The sequence below is a fragment of the Phyllobates terribilis genome, unplaced genomic scaffold (genome assembly GCF_046119375.1).
Source record: "Phyllobates terribilis strain yellow unplaced genomic scaffold, ASM4611937v1 Scaffold_437__1_contigs__length_1545540, whole genome shotgun sequence".
Lineage (NCBI taxonomy): Eukaryota > Metazoa > Chordata > Amphibia > Anura > Dendrobatidae > Phyllobates > Phyllobates terribilis.
In genome coordinates this window covers 620,099-634,130 of record NW_027363197.1, presented here as the reverse complement: position 1 = coordinate 634,130, position 14,032 = coordinate 620,099, and the positions used below count along the sequence as shown (strand labels likewise).

The following is a 14,032-nucleotide window of genomic DNA, read 5'->3' as shown; positions in this document are numbered from 1 at the left end:
AACAGCAGCCTTTTAAACTCACCTGAGCTAACAGGTATGTGCGCTGGTTACTCTGCTGCGCTTAAAATTTCTTTTTTGGTTTGCTACAATGCCTTTTCTGAAACGTTGTCTCCTTCTGCTGGAACACTGACTTCTTTCATTTAATGCCTGCAGACTATAAAAGAGAACCCAACCCAAAAAGTTTGGTTGATTAGTCTGTGGCATTCTGTTAAACTGTTGCTTATGGCGGTCTCTGTGAGCTTCTCAGCGACATTCAGCCAGCCAGGTATCCTGCCTGCAGTAGATGGAATGTGGCAATGGAACGCTGGCTGCGCGTGTCATAATAGGCTCTGAGCCTTTATATACCTGTGCACAGCAGCAGCCACCTTCAGTCTGCTGCTGGACAGCCAGCAGCAGCAGCAGCAGGAGAGGTATGTAATCAGGAGCCCTCCTGCTAAGGGTAGACAGCTGCTCGTTCCACCCCACCCCCCGCCTTAATTGGTTCTCCTCCCTTCCAACGGTGTTGAGGCGGGTGGGAACAGCAGGGGGTGAAGGTGCTGTGTTTAAAGAGGTGGAGTTATGCAGATCTAAAACGCGTGGATTGCAGCAGCAGCAAGCCGAAAAGTGCAGGCATGTAAGGGATCTAGAGGTTGACAACATGTCTTCTTAACGGGAGTCCAGGAGCTCATCTCCACAAATGGACTTTTCAGGATCCTTGGGTGGCTCCGTAGTTTGAAACCAATTCTGGTTATCGCTTCTCGGCCTTTTGGCTAAGATCAAGTGTAGTATCTGTTCTTATCAGTTTAATATCTGATACGTCCCCTATCTGGGGACCATATATTAAATGGATTTTTAGAACAGGGAGATGGAAAAAGAGCTTGCTCTGTCCACTCCACGCATTGACCTGGTATTGCAGTATCTCCAGGACCGGTGCACCCCTTCTTTAATGCAGTTTCTAAAATCAGAAAGAATTGAATTCAATGTTTTTTGTTCATTTTGCTTGTTTGTCGGATTTTGGGATGGACTCTTTGGCTTTGCTTTTCTTCTCCTCATTGGATTTTTCATGTTCAAAGTTGCAGAAGCCAGATTACAAGCTCATTTTGGTTCAACTTCAGCAACTGTGCATTGCATTGCCATGTAATGTGATGCAATGCTATCTTTCTAGCTCTCCCTTTTTACTTCCTTTTGGATAAACAGACATATTAGGCAAGCATTTTGGAGCTTTCACCTAAATAACTACAGGTGGTGAGATAAGCTGCACAATATAATTGACCTTTCAGTATATTGTTGCACACACACCATCTATTTAGCAAATGCCCTTGTTATCAACAGCAGCCTTTTAAACTCACCTGAGCTAACAGGTATGTGTGCTGGTTACTCTGCTGCGCTTAAAATTTCTTTTTTGGTTTGCTACAATGCCTTTTCTGAAACGTTGTCTCCTTCTGCTGGAACACTGACTTCTTTCATTTAATGCCTGCAGACTATAAAAGAGAACCCAACCCAAAAAGTTTGGTTGATTAGTCTGTGGCATTCTGTTAAACTGTTGCTTATGGCGGTCTCTGTGAGCTTCTCAGCGACATTCAGCCAGCCAGGTATCCTGCCTGCAGTAGATGGAATGTGGCAATGGAACGCTGGCTGCGCGTGTCATAATAGGCTCTGAGCCTTTATATACCTGTGCACAGCAGCAGCCACCTTCAGTCTGCTGCTGGACAGCCAGCAGCAGCAGCAGCAGGAGAGGTATGTAATCAGGAGCCCTCCTGCTAAGGGTAGACAGCTGCTCGTTCCACCCCACCCCCCGCCTTAATTGGTTCTCCTCCCTTCCAACGGTGTTGAGGCGGGTGGGAACAGCAGGGGGTGAAGGTGCTGTGTTTAAAGAGGTGGAGTTATGCAGATCTAAAACGCGTGGATTGCAGCAGCAGCAAGCCGAAAAGTGCAGGCATGTAAGGGATCTAGAGGTTGACAACATGTCTTCTTAACGGGAGTCCAGGAGCTCATCTCCACAAATGGACTTTTCAGGATCCTTGGGTGGCTCCGTAGTTTGAAACCAATTCTGGTTATCGCTTCTCGGCCTTTTGGCTAAGATCAAGTGTAGTATCTGTTCTTATCAGTTTAATATCTGATACGTCCCCTATCTGGGGACCATATATTAAATGGATTTTTAGAACAGGGAGATGGAAAAAGAGCTTGCTCTGTCCACTCCACGCATTGACCTGGTATTGCAGTATCTCCAGGACCGGTGCACCCCTTCTTTAATGCAGTTTCTAAAATCAGAAAGAATTGAATTCAATGTTTTTTGTTCATTTTGCTTGTTTGTCGGATTTTGGGATGGACTCTTTGGCTTTGCTTTTCTTCTCCTCATTGGATTTTTCATGTTCAAAGTTGCAGAAGCCAGATTACAAGCTCATTTTGGTTCAACTTCAGCAACTGTGCATTGCATTGCCATGTAATGTGATGCAATGCTATCTTTCTAGCTCTCCCTTTTTACTTCCTTTTGGATAAACAGACATATTAGGCAAGCATTTTGGAGCTTTCACCTAAATAACTACAGGTGGTGAGATAAGCTGCACAATATAATTGACCTTTCAGTATATTGTTGCACACACACCATCTATTTAGCAAATGCCCTTGTTATCAACAGCAGCCTTTTAAACTCACCTGAGCTAACAGGTATGTGCGCTGGTTACTCTGCTGCGCTTAAAATTTCTTTTTTGGTTTGCTACAATGCCTTTTCTGAAACGTTGTCTCCTTCTGCTGGAACACTGACTTCTTTCATTTAATGCCTGCAGACTATAAAAGAGAACCCAACCCAAAAAGTTTGGTTGATTAGTCTGTGGCATTCTGTTAAACTGTTGCTTATGGCGGTCTCTGTGAGCTTCTCAGCGACATTCAGCCAGCCAGGTATCCTGCCTGCAGTAGATGGAATGTGGCAATGGAACGCTGGCTGCGCGTGTCATAATAGGCTCTGAGCCTTTATATACCTGTGCACAGCAGCAGCCACCTTCAGTCTGCTGCTGGACAGCCAGCAGCAGCAGCAGCAGGAGAGGTATGTAATCAGGAGCCCTCCTGCTAAGGGTAGACAGCTGCTCGTTCCACCCCACCCCCCGCCTTAATTGGTTCTCCTCCCTTCCAACGGTGTTGAGGCGGGTGGGAACAGCAGGGGGTGAAGGTGCTGTGTTTAAAGAGGTGGAGTTATGCAGATCTAAAACGCGTGGATTGCAGCAGCAGCAAGCCGAAAAGTGCAGGCATGTAAGGGATCTAGAGGTTGACAACATGTCTTCTTAACGGGAGTCCAGGAGCTCATCTCCACAAATGGACTTTTCAGGATCCTTGGGTGGCTCCGTAGTTTGAAACCAATTCTGGTTATCGCTTCTCGGCCTTTTGGCTAAGATCAAGTGTAGTATCTGTTCTTATCAGTTTAATATCTGATACGTCCCCTATCTGGGGACCATATATTAAATGGATTTTTAGAACAGGGAGATGGAAAAAGAGCTTGCTCTGTCCACTCCACGCATTGACCTGGTATTGCAGTATCTCCAGGACCGGTGCACCCCTTCTTTAATGCAGTTTCTAAAATCAGAAAGAATTGAATTCAATGTTTTTTGTTCATTTTGCTTGTTTGTCGGATTTTGGGATGGACTCTTTGGCTTTGCTTTTCTTCTCCTCATTGGATTTTTCATGTTCAAAGTTGCAGAAGCCAGATTACAAGCTCATTTTGGTTCAACTTCAGCAACTGTGCATTGCATTGCCATGTAATGTGATGCAATGCTATCTTTCTAGCTCTCCCTTTTTACTTCCTTTTGGATAAACAGACATATTAGGCAAGCATTTTGGAGCTTTCACCTAAATAACTACAGGTGGTGAGATAAGCTGCACAATATAATTGACCTTTCAGTATATTGTTGCACACACACCATCTATTTAGCAAATGCCCTTGTTATCAACAGCAGCCTTTTAAACTCACCTGAGCTAACAGGTATGTGTGCTGGTTACTCTGCTGCGCTTAAAATTTCTTTTTTGGTTTGCTACAATGCCTTTTCTGAAACGTTGTCTCCTTCTGCTGGAACACTGACTTCTTTCATTTAATGCCTGCAGACTATAAAAGAGAACCCAACCCAAAAAGTTTGGTTGATTAGTCTGTGGCATTCTGTTAAACTGTTGCTTATGGCGGTCTCTGTGAGCTTCTCAGCGACATTCAGCCAGCCAGGTATCCTGCCTGCAGTAGATGGAATGTGGCAATGGAACGCTGGCTGCGCGTGTCATAATAGGCTCTGAGCCTTTATATACCTGTGCACAGCAGCAGCCACCTTCAGTCTGCTGCTGGACAGCCAGCAGCAGCAGCAGCAATAGAGGTATGTAATCAGGAGCCCTCCTGCTAAGGGTAGACAGCTGCTCGTTCCACCCCACCCCCCGCCTTAATTGGTTCTCCTCCCTTCCAACGGTGTTGAGGCGGGTGGGAACAGCAGGGGGTGAAGGTGCTGTGTTTAAAGAGGTGGAGTTATGCAGATCTAAAACGCGTGGATTGCAGCATCAGCAAGCCGAAAAGTGCAGGCATGTAAGGGATCTAGAGGTTGACAACATGTCTTCTTAACGGGAGTCCAGGAGCTCATCTCCACAAATGGACTTTTCAGGATCCTTGGGTGGCTCCGTAGTTTGAAACCAATTCTGGTTATCGCTTCTCGGCCTTTTGGCTAAGATCAAGTGTAGTATCTGTTCTTATCAGTTTAATATCTGATACGTCCCCTATCTGGGGACCATATATTAAATGGATTTTTAGAACAGGGAGATGGAAAAAGAGCTTGCTCTGTCCACTCCACGCATTGACCTGGTATTGCAGTATCTCCAGGACCGGTGCACCCCTTCTTTAATGCAGTTTCTAAAATCAGAAAGAATTGAATTCAATGTTTTTTGTTCATTTTGCTTGTTTGTCGGATTTTGGGATGGAATCTTTGGCTTTGCTTTTCTTCTCCTCATTGGATTTTTCATGTTCAAAGTTGCAGAAGCCAGATTACAAGCTCATTTTGGTTCAACTTCAGCAACTGTGCATTGCATTGCCATGTAATGTGATGCAATGCTATCTTTCTAGCTCTCCCTTTTTACTTCCTTTTGGATAAACAGACATATTAGGCAAGCATTTTGGAGCTTTCACCTAAATAACTACAGGTGGTGAGATAAGCTGCACAATATAATTGACCTTTCAGTATATTGTTGCACACACACCATCTATTTAGCAAATGCCCTTGTTATCAACAGCAGCCTTTTAAACTCACCTGAGCTAACAGGTATGTGCGCTGGTTACTCTGCTGCGCTTAAAATTTCTTTTTTGGTTTGCTACAATGCCTTTTCTGAAACGTTGTCTCCTTCTGCTGGAACACTGACTTCTTTCATTTAATGCCTGCAGACTATAAAAGAGAACCCAACCCAAAAAGTTTGGTTGATTAGTCTGTGGCATTCTGTTAAACTGTTGCTTATGGCGGTCTCTGTGAGCTTCTCAGCGACATTCAGCCAGCCAGGTATCCTGCCTGCAGTAGATGGAATGTGGCAATGGAACGCTGGCTGCGCGTGTCATAATAGGCTCTGAGCCTTTATATACCTGTGCACAGCAGCAGCCACCTTCAGTCTGCTGCTGGACAGCCAGCAGCAGCAGCAGCAGGAGAGGTATGTAATCAGGAGCCCTCCTGCTAAGGGTAGACAGCTGCTCGTTCCACCCCACCCCCCGCCTTAATTGGTTCTCCTCCCTTCCAACGGTGTTGAGGCGGGTGGGAACAGCAGGGGGTGAAGGTGCTGTGTTTAAAGAGGTGGAGTTATGCAGATCTAAAACGCGTGGATTGCAGCAGCAGCAAGCCGAAAAGTGCAGGCATGTAAGGGATCTAGAGGTTGACAACATGTCTTCTTAACGGGAGTCCAGGAGCTCATCTCCACAAATGGACTTTTCAGGATCCTTGGGTGGCTCCGTAGTTTGAAACCAATTCTGGTTATCGCTTCTCGGCCTTTTGGCTAAGATCAAGTGTAGTATCTGTTCTTATCAGTTTAATATCTGATACGTCCCCTATCTGGGGACCATATATTAAATGGATTTTTAGAACAGGGAGATGGAAAAAGAGCTTGCTCTGTCCACTCCACGCATTGACCTGGTATTGCAGTATCTCCAGGACCGGTGCACCCCTTCTTTAATGCAGTTTCTAAAATCAGAAAGAATTGAATTCAATGTTTTTTGTTCATTTTGCTTGTTTGTCGGATTTTGGGATGGACTCTTTGGCTTTGCTTTTCTTCTCCTCATTGGATTTTTCATGTTCAAAGTTGCAGAAGCCAGATTACAAGCTCATTTTGGTTCAACTTCAGCAACTGTGCATTGCATTGCCATGTAATGTGATGCAATGCTATCTTTCTAGCTCTCCCTTTTTACTTCCTTTTGGATAAACAGACATATTAGGCAAGCATTTTGGAGCTTTCACCTAAATAACTACAGGTGGTGAGATAAGCTGCACAATATAATTGACCTTTCAGTATATTGTTGCACACACACCATCTATTTAGCAAATGCCCTTGTTATCAACAGCAGCCTTTTAAACTCACCTGAGCTAACAGGTATGTGCGCTGGTTACTCTGCTTCGCTTAAAATTTCTTTTTTGGTTTGCTACAATGCCTTTTCTGAAACGTTGTCTCCTTCTGCTGGAACACTGACTACTTTCATTTAATGCCTGCAGACTATAAAAGAGAACCCAACCCAAAAAGTTTGGTTGATTAGTCTGTGGCATTCTGTTAAACTGTTGCTTATGGCGGTCTCTGTGAGCTTCTCAGCGACATTCAGCCAGCCAGGTATCCTGCCTGCAGTAGATGGAATGTGGCAATGGAACGCTGGCTGCGCGTGTCATAATAGGCTCTGAGCCTTTATATACCTGTGCACAGCAGCAGCCACCTTCAGTCTGCTGCTGGACAGCCAGCAGCAGCAGCAGCAGGAGAGGTATGTAATCAGGAGCCCTCCTGCTAAGGGTAGACAGCTGCTCGTTCCACCCCACCCCCCGCCTTAATTGGTTCTCCTCCCTTCCAACGGTGTTGAGGCGGGTGGGAACAGCAGGGGGTGAAGGTGCTGTGTTTAAAGAGGTGGAGTTATGCAGATCTAAAACGCGTGGATTGCAGCAGCAGCAAGCCGAAAAGTGCAGGCATGTAAGGGATCTAGAGGTTGACAACATGTCTTCTTAACGGGAGTCCAGGAGCTCATCTCCACAAATGGACTTTTCAGGATCCTTGGGTGGCTCCGTAGTTTGAAACCAATTCTGGTTATCGCTTCTCGGCCTTTTGGCTAAGATCATGTGTAGTATCTGTTCTTATCAGTTTAATATCTGATACGTCCCCTATCTGGGGACCATATATTAAATGGATTTTTAGAACAGGGAGATGGAAAAAGAGCTTGCTCTGTCCACTCCACGCATTGACCTGGTATTGCAGTATCTCCAGGACCGGTGCACCCCTTCTTTAATGCAGTTTCTAAAATCAGAAAGAATTGAATTCAATGTTTTTTGTTCATTTTGCTTGTTTGTCGGATTTTGGGATGGACTCTTTGGCTTTGCTTTTCTTCTCCTCATTGGATTTTTCATGTTCAAAGTTGCAGAAGCCAGATTACAAGCTCATTTTGGTTCAACTTCAGCAACTGTGCATTGCATTTGCCATGTAATGTGATGCAATGCTATCTTTCTAGCTCTCCCTTTTTACTTCCTTTTGGATAAACAGACATATTAGGCAAGCATTTTGGAGCTTTCACCTAAATAACTACAGGTGGTGAGATAAGCTGCACAATATAATTGACCTTTCAGTATATTGTTGCACACACACCATCTATTTAGCAAATGCCCTTGTTATCAACAGCAGCCTGTTAAACTCACCTGAGCTAACAGGTATGTGCGCTGGTTACTCTGCTGCGCTTAAAATTTATTTTTTGGTTTGCTACAATGCCTTTTCTGAAACGTTGTCTCCTTCTGCTGGAACACTGACTTCTTTCATTTAATGCCTGCAGACTATAAAAGAGAACCCAACCCAAAAAGTTTGGTTGATTAGTCTGTGGCATTCTGTTAAACTGTTGCTTATGGCGGTCTCTGTGAGCTTCTCAGCGACATTCAGCCAGCCAGGTATCCTGCCTGCAGTAGATGGAATGTGGCAATGGAACGCTGGCTGCGCGTGTCATAATAGGCTCTGAGCCTTTATATACCTGTGCACAGCAGCAGCCACCTTCAGTCTGCTGCTGGACAGCCAGCAGCAGCAGCAGCAGGAGAGGTATGTAATCAGGAGCCCTCCTGCTAAGGGTAGACAGCTGCTCGTTCCACCCCACCCCCCGCCTTAATTGGTTCTCCTCCCTTCCAACGGTGTTGAGGCGGGTGGGAACAGCAGGGGGTGAAGGTGCTGTGTTTAAAGAGGTGGAGTTATGCAGATCTAAAACGCGTGGATTGCAGCAGCAGCAAGCCGAAAAGTGCAGGCATGTAAGGGATCTAGAGGTTGACAACATGTCTTCTTAACGGGAGTCCAGGAGCTCATCTCCACAAATGGACTTTTCAGGATCCTTGGGTGGCTCCGTAGTTTGAAACCAATTCTGGTTATCGCTTCTCGGCCTTTTGGCTAAGATCAAGTGTAGTATCTGTTCTTATCAGTTTAATATCTGATACGTCCCCTATCTGGGGACCATATATTAAATGGATTTTTAGAACAGGGAGATGGAAAAAGAGCTTGCTCTGTCCACTCCACGCATTGACCTGGTATTGCAGTATCTCCAGGACCGGTGCACCCCTTCTTTAATGCAGTTTCTAAAATCAGAAAGAATTGAATTCAATGTTTTTTGTTCATTTTGCTTGTTTGTCGGATTTTGGGATGGACTCTTTGGCTTTGCTTTTCTTCTCCTCATTGGATTTTTCATGTTCAAAGTTGCAGAAGCCAGATTACAAGCTCATTTTGGTTCAACTTCAGCAACTGTGCATTGCATTGCCATGTAATGTGATGCAATGCTATCTTTCTAGCTCTCCCTTTTTACTTCCTTTTGGATAAACAGACATATTAGGCAAGCATTTTGGAGCTTTCACCTAAATAACTACAGGTGGTGAGATAAGCTGCACAATATAATTGACCTTTCAGTATATTGTTGCACACACACCATCTATTTAGCAAATGCCCTTGTTATCAACAGCAGCCTTTTAAACTCACCTGAGCTAACAGGTATGTGCGCTGGTTACTCTGCTGCGCTTAAAATTTCTTTTTTGGTTTGCTACAATGCCTTTTCTGAAACGTTGTCTCCTTCTGCTGGAACACTGACTTCTTTCATTTAATGCCTGCAGACTATAAAAGAGAACCCAACCCAAAAAGTTTGGTTGATTAGTCTGTGGCATTCTGTTAAACTGTTGCTTATGGCGGTCTCTGTGAGCTTCTCAGCGACATTCAGCCAGCCAGGTATCCTGCCTGCAGTAGATGGAATGTGGCAATGGAACGCTGGCTGCGCGTGTCATAATAGGCTCTGAGCCTTTATATACCTGTGCACAGCAGCAGCCACCTTCAGTCTGCTGCTGGACAGCCAGCAGCAGCAGCAGCAGGAGAGGTATGTAATCAGGAGCCCTCCTGCTAAGGGTAGACAGCTGCTCGTTCCACCCCACCCCCCGCCTTAATTGGTTCTCCTCCCTTCCAACGGTGTTGAGGCGGGTGGGAACAGCAGGGGGTGAAGGTGCTGTGTTTAAAGAGGTGGAGTTATGCAGATCTAAAACGCGTGGATTGCAGCAGCAGCAAGCCGAAAAGTGCAGGCATGTAAGGGATCTAGAGGTTGACAACATGTCTTCTTAACGGGAGTCCAGGAGCTCATCTCCACAAATGGACTTTTCAGGATCCTTGGGTGGCTCCGTAGTTTGAAACCAATTCTGGTTATCGCTTCTCGGCCTTTTGGCTAAGATCAAGTGTAGTATCTGTTCTTATCAGTTTAATATCTGATACGTCCCCTATCTGGGGACCATATATTAAATGGATTTTTAGAACAGGGAGATGGAAAAAGAGCTTGCTCTGTCCACTCCACGCATTGACCTGGTATTGCAGTATCTCCAGGACCGGTGCACCCCTTCTTTAATGCAGTTTCTAAAATCAGAAAGAATTGAATTCAATGTTTTTTGTTCATTTTGCTTGTTTGTCGGATTTTGGGATGGACTCTTTGGCTTTGCTTTTCTTCTCCTCATTGGATTTTTCATGTTCAAAGTTGCAGAAGCCAGATTACAAGCTCATTTTGGTTCAACTTCAGCAACTCTGCATTGCATTGCCATGTAATGTGATGCAATGCTATCTTTCTAGCTCTCCCTTTTTACTTCCTTTTGGATAAACAGACATATTAGGCAAGCATTTTGGAGCTTTCACCTAAATAACTACAGGTGGTGAGATAAGCTGCACAATATAATTGACCTTTCAGTATATTGTTGCACACACACCATCTATTTAGCAAATGCCCTTGTTATCAACAGCAGCCTTTTAAACTCACCTGAGCTAACAGGTATGTGCGCTGGTTACTCTGCTTCGCTTAAAATTTCTTTTTTGGTTTGCTACAATGCCTTTTCTGAAACGTTGTCTCCTTCTGCTGGAACACTGACTTCTTTCATTTAATGCCTGCAGACTATAAAAGAGAACCCAACCCAAAAAGTTTGGTTGATTAGTCTGTGGCATTCTGTTAAACTGTTGCTTATGGCGGTCTCTGTGAGCTTCTCAGCGACATTCAGCCAGCCAGGTATCCTGCCTGCAGTAGATGGAATGTGGCAATGGAACGCTGGCTGCGCGTGTCATAATAGGCTCTGAGCCTTTATATACCTGTGCACAGCAGCAGCCACCTTCAGTCTGCTGCTGGACAGCCAGCAGCAGCAGGAGAGGTATGTAATCAGGAGCCCTCCTGCTAAGGGTAGACAGCTGCTCGTTCCACCCCACCCCCCGCCTTAATTGGTTCTCCTCCCTTCCAACGGTGTTGAGGCGGGTGGGAACAGCAGGGGGTGAAGGTGCTGTGTTTAAAGAGGTGGAGTTATGCAGATCTAAAACGCGTGGATTGCAGCAGCAGCAAGCCGAAAAGTGCAGGCATGTAAGGGATCTAGAGGTTGACAACATGTCTTCTTAACGGGAGTCCAGGAGCTCATCTCCACAAATGGACTTTTCAGGATCCTTGGGTGGCTCCGTAGTTTGAAACCAATTCTGGTTATCGCTTCTCGGCCTTTTGGCTCAGATCTGTAATGGGTCTAGTCATTTGGCTGTCTGTGCGTTAACTCTTGGCCCTGTGGCATCGCCATTTTATGGCTTAAGCCACTTGCTGCTATAAGGAGTTGGCCAGTAGACACGACTAGCGATAATGGGACGCATTCGATACGCTGGGCCCGGTGAGGCTCGAGTGAAGTTTGGAATCCAGATTGATGTGGAAGAAGGCAAAGAAGGAATCTTTACCCTCAGCTTCGTGGTGAAGGAGATTTTGTTTGGACTCCTTGAAGTGAAGAAGGAAGAAATCTTGTGCCTCCAGCAATTCAAAAGCAAGTATAATCTTGTATTTACTTCTATGGCTGTTTGCAACAATTTCTATGATTGTTTGAAAAAGAATCTGGACAATCAATATTTGGATGGGCTGACTTTTGTCATCTTGTATTGCTCCAAAGAGGTACCTCTGACTGTTTTCATGTACAACCCACATGTGGACTTGGCTTTGATTTATGCCTTTCTAAATAGGCACTGCTATATTACCAAGGTGGCAGTAAAAGTCATGAATGAGGAGGAACTATGGACCGGTAAATATCGTTTCATGGTCAAGTTCCGGGAAAGTCCTGATGAACCAGGGGGTATACATTATCCTCCATCAAATTTTTCCATTGGGAGTGAGCGGGGTTACCTGTTCTTCCCCAATGCGCCCAGGTTTTGTCGTCATTGTAGGAGGTATGGCCATACTCAGGAAGCATGCGACATCAGACAGATTATTTGCAGGAAGTGCAATGAGGTGGGTCATTCTTCCAATAATTGCAAAAATGAAATAGTCTGTAACCTCTGCGGAGAGAAGGGGCATGCCTTCAGAGACTGTATATTCCATCCTGGTTCATATGCGGGGGCAGCGGGAAGGGGAAGGAGAAGAAATGAATCTCCTGCACCCACAGCTACAACTCCGACTGCTCCAACTCCGACTGCTCCGATATCTACTCTGGCTTTCCTGGATGAGGAGGAGGCTCGGGTTGCTTTTCCAGAACTGGTTCGTGTGAATGTAAGAGGAAATATGGAGCTGGCACCTGAGCCACCGGTGCAGAGGGCCGCGTCTGTGGCTTCAGATGTCAGTGAGTCTGAGACGATAACTGATGATCGTATAGGCATGGAAGTGGCCCCGGTGGAGGATCTGGAGGCTGAAATTCCAGACATGATGGTTACATTGCAGGGGGAAGAGGAGTCTGATCTGACCAGAACACCGCATGTGGCCTGGAGCGATGTCGTTTCTGACCTTGAGGAGGAGGGAGGTCAGGGGGACTTTGACCCCCAGCGGCGGGATTATAGTTCAGATGAAGATGGAGGCGCTTCAGTGAAGAAAAAGAAGAAAACTGAGCCATCCTTTTCCCCTTTAAGTGACTGCAGTGTGAGTCCAGCCCGGGTGTACCCTACTGCATCCGATCCCCAAGGTGTGTCTTTTTTGGGGGAAGGCACAAACTACGATATCTGCACGTCCAGCGTCCTACCCCCAGAAGGGTTAGGATGATGTACAGGTGGGCATGTTGTCGTGACCTGCCACATCAAATTAATAGATGGGTGCCCAAGTTGCTCTCAGCATCTTGTCGCTAAATGTTCGGCTGATTAAATCTGAGTCGAGAAGAGTGGCAATTTTGGACTACTTGAGCAACTTGGATGCGGACGTATACTGTGTCCAGGAGTGTGGGATCTCCAATCCCTTAAGTGAAAATGCATGGCCTTTAGGTCAAAGTGTGTGGTCTGGTTCTGTATGTAATAAAAATTGTGGGGTAGGTGTTTTGGTGAAGGGTTATAGTGTTAAGATAGAAAGTTACATGGTGGTGGAGGCGGGGAGGTGTGTAATATGTGAGTTAAATTGTAGGGGGTGGAGGGTTAGGGTGGTAAATATGTATGCACCAATAGATAAAGGGGAGAGGCTGGAAATTTTTGAGAAATTATGTTTTTTTTTATCTGGCAAAATGCCAATAATTTTTGTTGGAGATTTCAATTGTGTGACGGAGGGGGATAAGATGGATGTTACAGGTAAAAGACTCAAGAGTCTTGTGGCGGATTTTTCCTTACAGGATGCTGCGGAAGTTTTTTTAGGTAATCCACCTCCTGCGACCTATAAGGCCGACAGGGGAGGCATAGAGTCTAGAATAGACCGTATCTTCTTTTCTTCACAAAATGTTATTTGTAGGAATTTCCAGCAGGAAGATGTTCCCTTCTCTGACCATGTGTGTTTGAGGGCACGTCTAGAAGGTAAGATTTCCTTTGTATATGGTGGTGGCGTGTGGAAACTTAATGTGCGTTTGCTGGAAGATAATAGGATCATGCGTGATTTTAGGCGAATGTATGTTAGGTGGAGGGATAAAAAAAGTGATTTCAGGAATGTGCTTGAGTGGTGGGACTGGATGAAGAGTGAGATTGTTTTTTTCTTTAGAAAAAGGGGCAGGAGGAAAGCAGCAATGAATAGAGCAAAATTTAATGATTTAAGCTCTAGACTGGAGTGGCTGAGGATGTTAAGGATGATTGGAGTGGATGTGGATGTTTTGATGTGTCAAGTGAAAGAAGAGATTAAGAAATATATTGAGGGTAAAGGGAAAGAAATTATTTACCGTTCTAAGATTGAACATTTGGAGAAAAATGAGAAATGCACAAGGTTTTTTTTCAAAAAAGTTTTTGGGAAGAAAGTAGATATGGATGAGGTGGTGAATGGTGATGGGGTGTGTGTGAGTGGGAAGGATGTGATGCAGGAGGTGGTGTTGTTTTATAAGGAGTTGTATGGGGAAAAATGGGTTGATGATAGGATGTTGACTGATGCTTTGGGGTGTTTAGAAGGTTGTTTGGGTGAGGATGAACGTGAAAT

The 14,032-nt window shown here is 45.1% G+C and overlaps 8 non-coding genes across 8 annotated transcripts; all 8 read left to right on the top strand.

Annotated features, from left to right (window-relative positions):
- The first annotated feature begins 729 nt into the window (after positions 1 to 729).
- On the top strand, positions 730 to 920 carry LOC141228730 (U2 spliceosomal RNA). Its single transcript, XR_012295532.1, has one exon. It is a non-coding gene; the product is annotated as a U2 spliceosomal RNA (small nuclear RNA).
- Positions 921 to 2,035: 1,115 nt separating this feature from the next.
- On the top strand, positions 2,036 to 2,226 carry LOC141228728 (U2 spliceosomal RNA). Its single transcript, XR_012295530.1, has one exon. It is a non-coding gene; the product is annotated as a U2 spliceosomal RNA (small nuclear RNA).
- A 1,115-nt stretch (positions 2,227 to 3,341) lies between these two features.
- Positions 3,342 to 3,532, top strand: LOC141228727 (U2 spliceosomal RNA). The gene has a single exon (XR_012295529.1). It is a non-coding gene; the product is annotated as a U2 spliceosomal RNA (small nuclear RNA).
- Positions 3,533 to 4,647: 1,115 nt separating this feature from the next.
- LOC141228726 (U2 spliceosomal RNA) lies at positions 4,648 to 4,838 on the top strand. The gene has a single exon (XR_012295528.1). It is a non-coding gene; the product is annotated as a U2 spliceosomal RNA (small nuclear RNA).
- Positions 4,839 to 5,953: 1,115 nt separating this feature from the next.
- Positions 5,954 to 6,144, top strand: LOC141228724 (U2 spliceosomal RNA). The gene has a single exon (XR_012295527.1). It is a non-coding gene; the product is annotated as a U2 spliceosomal RNA (small nuclear RNA).
- Positions 6,145 to 7,259: 1,115 nt separating this feature from the next.
- Positions 7,260 to 7,450, top strand: LOC141228227 (U2 spliceosomal RNA). The gene has a single exon (XR_012295146.1). It is a non-coding gene; the product is annotated as a U2 spliceosomal RNA (small nuclear RNA).
- A 1,116-nt stretch (positions 7,451 to 8,566) lies between these two features.
- Positions 8,567 to 8,757, top strand: LOC141228723 (U2 spliceosomal RNA). The gene has a single exon (XR_012295526.1). It is a non-coding gene; the product is annotated as a U2 spliceosomal RNA (small nuclear RNA).
- Positions 8,758 to 9,872: 1,115 nt separating this feature from the next.
- On the top strand, positions 9,873 to 10,063 carry LOC141228722 (U2 spliceosomal RNA). The gene has a single exon (XR_012295525.1). It is a non-coding gene; the product is annotated as a U2 spliceosomal RNA (small nuclear RNA).
- Positions 10,064 to 14,032: the final 3,969 nt, after the last annotated feature.